Source organism: Triticum urartu, chromosome 6A (assembly GCF_056163025.1).
Source record: "Triticum urartu cultivar PI428250 chromosome 6A, HENAU_Tu73, whole genome shotgun sequence".
NCBI classification, from domain to species: Eukaryota; Viridiplantae; Streptophyta; class Magnoliopsida; order Poales; family Poaceae; genus Triticum; species Triticum urartu.
Genome location: NC_141878.1, coordinates 128,246,458 through 128,254,068, shown reverse-complemented (window position 1 = coordinate 128,254,068; position 7,611 = coordinate 128,246,458).

Below are 7,611 nucleotides of genomic sequence, written 5' to 3'. Positions count from 1 at the left end.
ACCACACTCCCTTTCCCCCGGCGGATGGGATGCGGCCGGATCAGTGACCAACGGTGAGAGAGAGAGAGGCCACCGCACTCCCTTTCCCCCGGCGGACGGGATGCGGCCGGATCAGTGACCAACGGTGAGAGCGAGAGAGAGGCCACCGGAGCCTTGTGTGAGATACTCTAAAGAGCGGACTACCTTTTCCTCCATAAAAATCGTTTTATATTCTGTGTACGTGCCATTGAGCGCTACAACTTTATTTAAAAATAACGCGGCAACGCGTCAAGTCGAACTTTGTTTCGTGCACGCGTGGTACACGACCTCCCTAGGTAAACAACCGCTACAGGCGTTCAAATTAGCACGTGGGCTGCCATTTCGTAAAGAAATGAGCTCCACCGTGTACCTGTGCGGGTGTGGCTGGGCACGAAGCGTGAGTACATGCACGGTGCACCTATTCTCTTCTTGTATACGTACACCACCTACGTGGGGTTGTGTGAGAGAGATATACAAACCTAGAGAGATATAGTGTGTGGGTTTTTGAGAGTTTTTTTTTGTGGGGGGGGGGGTTAATAAAAAAATTTAACATATGCAATGTGTGTGAAATAGAGTCCTAGATATAACATATATATAGAGGGGGCGATCCACGAGAAGAGAGTGGAGGTATCATCGGCTTGAGGTGTCCATAGAATCGAAGAGAGGGATGATGTGTGTGTGTGTGTGTGCACGCGCGATCGATAAAGAGTGCCATCGAATTTGTGTGTGCCCACGTCAAAGATATAGAGTGGTTGGCCTACTGGAACATGAGATGGGACATGTGCAGTTTGTCTCTGTGGCATGGATACCTACCAGCAGCGCTCGACTATCGGTGTGTGGTGGGGGAATAGGGAGGCCCAATTAACTATAGAGGTACAATGGCTGGTATATGTGTGGAGGAGGAGAGAGGCCTACCTCATGTATTAAGGAGATCGATCTGCCTCATGTATTAAGGGAGATCGATCGACATCCATGCATATGTGCAGGAGATGAATAAGGTTGGGAGAGAGACAGAGCTAGAGTGTTGGAGGGGGTGGTAGTGGAGTTACTTCTAACAAATGGTGGGATAGGCTTGCTAGACAAACGGAGGGCACGCCCGCAATATCAATAAGAGAGGAGATGGCTGCTTGTTGTCTGTGCACGTGCGTGTGAGAGACAGGTCAGGAGGCATGCACGAATGATGAGGGGGGACGATGTGGCTGTGGTAAGCAGACGTAACTACATAGGAAGATCAATCGCCCTTTGTAAGAGAAAGGAGAGACATAACTTTTGAGGTACGTCGATCGATGGGGGGGTAGTTAAAGTCGATCTAGGTATATGTTGGGAGATCGATCAGTATACATGCGTGTGTGTGTTAGAAGCAAATGAGGCACGAGGAGAAGGATATAGAGAGAGGGATGCATGTAGGAGGTGGTACGAGAGGCATACTATATCGAGGGGGAGGAGTGTGCGAGTACGAGAACGATGAAAAGAGTGGTGGGAGTGAGGCATGGACGGTGACAAGAGAAGAGGGGAAGCTTGTGTTTGTGCTAGGCACACCTGGCTAGAGAGGCATATTGATCGATGTGTGCCATAAAGAAGGAGCTGGGGGGCCTACACACACCGTGGGTGAACGACCTAAAGTGAAAAGACGAATTTGCATGATGGAGCTATAGAATGCTGAGGGAGGGTGAGAGGGATGCGGGCGTGTGCATGCACAAGAGAAAATTAGCGCTAGCTACAAAGATAAGAGGGTTGTGTGGGTGTAAAAGACGAATAGAGATCATATATACTTCATTATAGAAAGCGAATTCGGATATTTGAAGAATTTATCATAGTGTTTCAAACCGACGGATGTGTGAATATATATAACGGTGATACACATGGTGTGGTTATGAACATAGTATACTACATTTAATACATTTTATCTCTACTCTTATAAAAAACGGAGTTGTTGATGATGGTGTGCCTGCCATCCTGCATTATAGGCCGTCTGATTTATATCTGGCAGATAGCAAGGAAACTATGATGGTTGAAGTTGGCAACAATCATGATTGTAGATTCTTATTGAAATAGAGAAACGAATTCAAATTTAGTTCGAATTGCAGCGGTAGTATAGACATTTGGAATGCACTAAAATGTTGGTATGAGTAGGTTACATGCATTATACAGCAAGCGAAAAAATTTAATCGGACATAACATGGATTCATACTCCCTCCTTCCATCTATATAGGGCGTAATGAGATTTTTAAGACCGCCTTTGACTATTGACAAGATTAATAGTACATGACATGCACAATGTGAAAATTATATCATTGAAAGAACCTTTCACAGACGAATTTAACGGTGTGCTTTGTGTAAGTTGCATGTCATATATCATTGCTCTAATATTTGGTCAAAGTTAGCATCGAAAAACGCATTAGGCCCTATATAGATGGAAGGAGGGAGTAGCTTTGAATACCATTTGTATAGTAAAACGGGGCAAGACTCTCTCTTTGTGTGGTGTGAATAGTTTTATTTTTTTCGTTTTATTTTTGGTTGAGGGAAGTGCGAATTGATTTGGTACGTACAAGTACAATATTACTACACGTTAGGCTTGTCCCTAAAATTCAACCCGCGTCTTGTTATATCCCGAAAATTCAAATATCGTGCTCCCAAAACTGGCGCCTTCACAACCCGCGCCTTGCTATCCCGAAATTACAATGCGCGCGAAAACTCCCTCCAGCTGCCAAATCCCGACACGCGAAACCCCCCTTCTAAACCTGAGCCGAAAGGGCCGCTAGTTCAAATCGGTGGGGGGTACTTTTGTAACACACCCTACATTTTGGACAAGCGCGTTACTAAGTCATGCTTCACCCCCTCCCATTGCCCCCTTTTCGCTATTCGAAATCCCAGGCCGCCATAACCTCTCCACTCCAGCCGTGAAACCCCACCCTCCTCCGTCCGCCACGTCACCACTGCCCAACCGGAGCCTCTTCCTCGACGACGTCGTACATCGCAACAGCTCGACGTCCCTCGTCCACCTCCCCGGATGAGGATCCATCGTCCATCTCATCGTCCCGCCGGTTCAGCCGCCCGTCCTCCACCTCCAAGGAACTGCTCCAACGATCGCCTCGTCTATCGCGGCTGCTCCATCCCCACAGCTCCGCCTTAACCTGCTCCACCGGAACCACAACATCCTCACCGACTCCTAGGACGAAGCCGAGGCCTACTCAGCTCCACCAAAGAGGTTGTACACTCATCGCATCGCACCTTCTCCTTAACTCGACCTCCCGGCGCCGATGGTGCTCCATCCCGCACCCCCATGGAGCGGCTAACTTGAAGCCGGTGCCGCGGGTGACATCTCCACGGCGGCTCTCCCCCAGTGCGAGGCCCCTTCGACGGCGGCGCCCATACCAGCCGGATCTGTTGCTGCTGCTCCGGCTCTCGCTCGATCGCTCGCTCGCCCAGCTGCTGCTGCTGCTGCTCTCCCCCTCGCTCCTGCTGCTGCTCTGCTCTGATTAAGCCACACTTCAGTTGACTGAATCGACTTTTGGGTCAGTCGATTTTCAGGGGTTGGGGGGGGGGGCTCGCCGAAGTTAAGGAAGAACCACCCGCAGCGGGGACGGGGGCTCGCCAGAGAGGTACCCCACTATCTATCTTAGGGTTCAGGGTGGGGGGCTAGAGGGTTGGCCGGGGCAGCGGTGGTGAGTTGTTTCGGGGCGGCGAGGCGGCGCTGGGGCCGGCGGTTCGGCCGGTGGTGGCTGGCGGCTCAGGGGGGTGCAGGTTGAAGATGAACTGCAGGCCCTCCCTAAACTACATGTAAAGTGCCTCTTTGCTACCATTGCGTTCAGTTTCGACAGTAGCATTCAGATTCCATAGTAAATTTCAGTTTCGACAGTTAAGTTCAGAGTCAACAGTTTTTACCTCATCTGTTGTAGTCAGGTGGTTTTTGGTGATGTTAATTTTACATCCATTTTACATCATCTATTGGAGATGCTATTAGAATCCCACTTGAGATTGACGATGTCTGTCTCGTGCTGCTTCAGCCTTGACGTCTTATGGCTCACTGGAGCTGCTCCAACGACAGAACGATCCATCACAACAGAGTAGTGCCCTGGACGCCGTCTACAGATTCCTCAGATCTTCCTCCACACCTCCGACAGCCACCTCTGCCTCAACTGCTTCAGCGACCAACCCAATGATGCTGAGGTCGACACGGCTATGGCAAAGAGGTTGTACACTTGTTGCATCACTTATTACTATACATTCACGTCGATCCATTAGGGCTATTTTGGTTCAACAGAAAAACATCGATCCACTGGTTGTTACCATCACTCTAAATTTCTGCATGCTCTCCTTACATAATCTCACCATATTTTTTTCGTATGCATGTCAGATATTCTACACAGTCATGTTGAACACGTAGAGAAAAAGATAAGAGTTTTGCGCGGCAATACAATGTCATGCAGACATCGCTCCATGGTGGGTTCAATGGCAAACCCTCCCCACCCCTCTCCAGATTGTAATCCAGAGGAAGATATCTGTTCTAAGGCGGATTCGGACGCCGCTGACCACTCCTATTTACCCCCCAAAGTGTTTGATCTACCTTGGCATGATGATGTTAGTCATATCATGCATATGTTGCCTTGCAGTGCCTACTTTTGACATCATATATGTCATCTGCTTAGTTTAGACACGTTTTGTAATGCCACCTGTTTAGTTTCTATATCATATATGGGAATTATGCAGTCTCATGTCTTTTAGCCAGCCATAATATATGCGAAATGTGCAATGCCATCCTGTTTAACCAGGCATCATATATTTGAATGATATCTTGCCCATCCTTTTCTTCATTACATTTCCATTTATCGACAATGTTTGTACATTAAACTACTCTTCCTATGAATCAGCCATTTGGGTGGGAGATGGAAAATTCTGGAGTGAAAACAAGGCCTTCAGAGCAGACAGTGCTACCTGTCGAAGCAGATCTCTTGTTGGGTCCCGATAGCTCCTCAGAGATGGATTCAGAGACAGATGACCAGTCCTATTCCCCCACTGAGGTGTATGCTCTAACTTGGCATGGTTATACTGCTCATATCATGCATATGGTGTCTTGCATTGCATAGTTTAGACATCATATACACAATATTCAACACCATGTTCTTAGTTCAGATATCATATCGAATGCCCTCTGTTTAGCATATAAATCACATATGTGAATTAAATGATGCGATCCTGATTACTTAGATAACATGTAGGTGAATTATGTCATGCGTTCCTGTTTAGTTATTCATCATATCTTTGAATTATGTTATGCTATGCTATCTAGTTTAGATAGACATCATATATGTGAAATTATGTCATGCTATCCGTTTTAGTTAAACAATATACATGTCAACTATTTCATGCCCTCTTTTTTCCACACTATCTATTGCATCTGTCTCTCATACAATTTCTGTACATTCAACTATGTTTCCTGTTTATCAGCCATTTGAATTGGAGCGGGTGATGCCAGTATCTAGCGGACTAAAAACACGGTCTTCAAATAAAACAGTGCTACCTCTTGGTGGATATAGCACCCCGGTTGTACATGCACAAGAACCAGCCCTACCACACATAACCCAAACTCTCACAGATTGTACCCCTACTACGATGGACAGAGAATCAGCTTCACCCAATCTAACCCCAACCCCAGCCGATAGTAACCCAGTTCCTGTTGACACAGCACCATCTCCACCATAGAGCTCCCAAACAAGAGTAGTTAGTAAGGCAGCTCCAGTGCCCAAAGGGCCTGTACTATCACGGCGAACCCGAAACTCCACCAGTTAGTACGCCTATTCCTGTGGAGGAAGCACAACCAGCTAGTCGTAGTTTAGCATCTATCGCATTTGATGTTTTTAAATCATATGTGCGTATCTTCCCATCTTGGAAATATTATACTGAAGATGAAGGAAAATGCCAGTTGCAGGTGTTTGTCCAGGATTTATGTGTAAGTAATGTTATTCATGGCAATTACTTTGCTTCGTCCCATACATCCTACCTCCATGATGGTTATAATACAGCAAATTTTCCCATTTTTCTCTATAGAGAAGGACCGATTTGGATACTCAGGATGAGGTAACCTGTGCTAATATCTCTGCTATCTTCAAGAATGCTTGGTGGCAGTATCGGAATTACCTGAAGAAAATGTACTTCACCGGCAAAGAAACTCATCAAATTCCCTTACGTTCTCCTGAGACACATTTACTGGACGATGACTGGGAACGCCTTGTTCTGTATTGGTCCCGAACCAAGAATGTGGTAAGGTCTATGAGCTCATTTTCTATTTTTAAGTATTATATTCTTGCGTCTTACTGTACTCTGTTCATGTAGAACAAGTGCCTAAACCTGAAGAACAACAATTCTAATTTAAGATTCCATTGCTACCATAGGATATAGATATATGTTTGTTTGATGCTTTTATTATGTACTAGTACTTGGCAATTGAAGACTTGGTAGTTTAATCCTGTCCACCTTACTAATGAACTAGTTCACCGAAATGAGTTTCATATACTACTACATGCTAAACTTGTTATGTGTCTGCTTGTTTCTTCTTTTAGAATGCTGACAGAATATTGGGGAAGAGTGCCTTATTAAGCAACGGTAAAGGAAGTAATGCATATAAGGTTCAGGATAGTGACACATCCTGTCTTGGTTTAGTGTTGGAGTTACTGGCCACTACCGCTTGCACAAGCTATTCAAACTCACCGTCTGAATCAGTTCGGTTTCTTGAGTCTCAACTACAAGTTGAAAGACATCGATCAGCTGTGCTGCGACAAGAAGCAGAAGGACTGTGGAAGTCCCTGGAGCATTCAGATGCATACTTTCTGGTGCAACATCAAGCGTTGGAGGATTTTAGCGCCAAACAAGACAAAGCTAATCAGCTTGCTAAGCTTATTGTCAGCATGGTGGATACCCAGGATAACGTTTCTTGAGCTCTTCTGAAGTTGTTTCAGTTATGCTCTTGTTTTGCTGCCGCGTTTATTTGCACTGGTGGCCAATTTTGACGGCCAGTGTATATGATATGCTGCTTTGTTCCCTATATTTGCACTGGTGGCGAACTTTGATGCCCAGTGGATGTAATATGTGTAATAGCCGTGATAGCCTAGCGTTAGTTGCTTGCTTATTTATTTCCTTGTTGTCTTGTTTATTTGTTTGCTTGTAGTAATTGCAGTTCTTTTTCCGCTGTTAACTAGTGGCTGCAATAACCTATTTTTTAAAACTAGGCCACAATAACCATGGGTTAATATTTACTGTAGTGACACTGGTCCTCCTACGGGCCGTAGAAACAGTGGGCCTTCTACGGGCCGTAGAAACAGTAGGCCTTCTATGGGCCGTAGAAACAATGGGCCTTCTACGGGCCGTATCATCAATGGGCCTTATACGGGCCGTATGATCGATTGGCCAAACATGGGCCAATAACAGGCCGCATTATGGCCGTAAACAGGCTAGAGTTGGAATCGTCCGTTCATGGGCCGCCCGTAACAGGCCATCATTAATAGGCCGTATTTGATGACGCTATGAAAATGGCCCAACGTATTAACGGACCACAAACGGGCCGACTATAACCATGGGTTCAATTTGGCCCCCAAG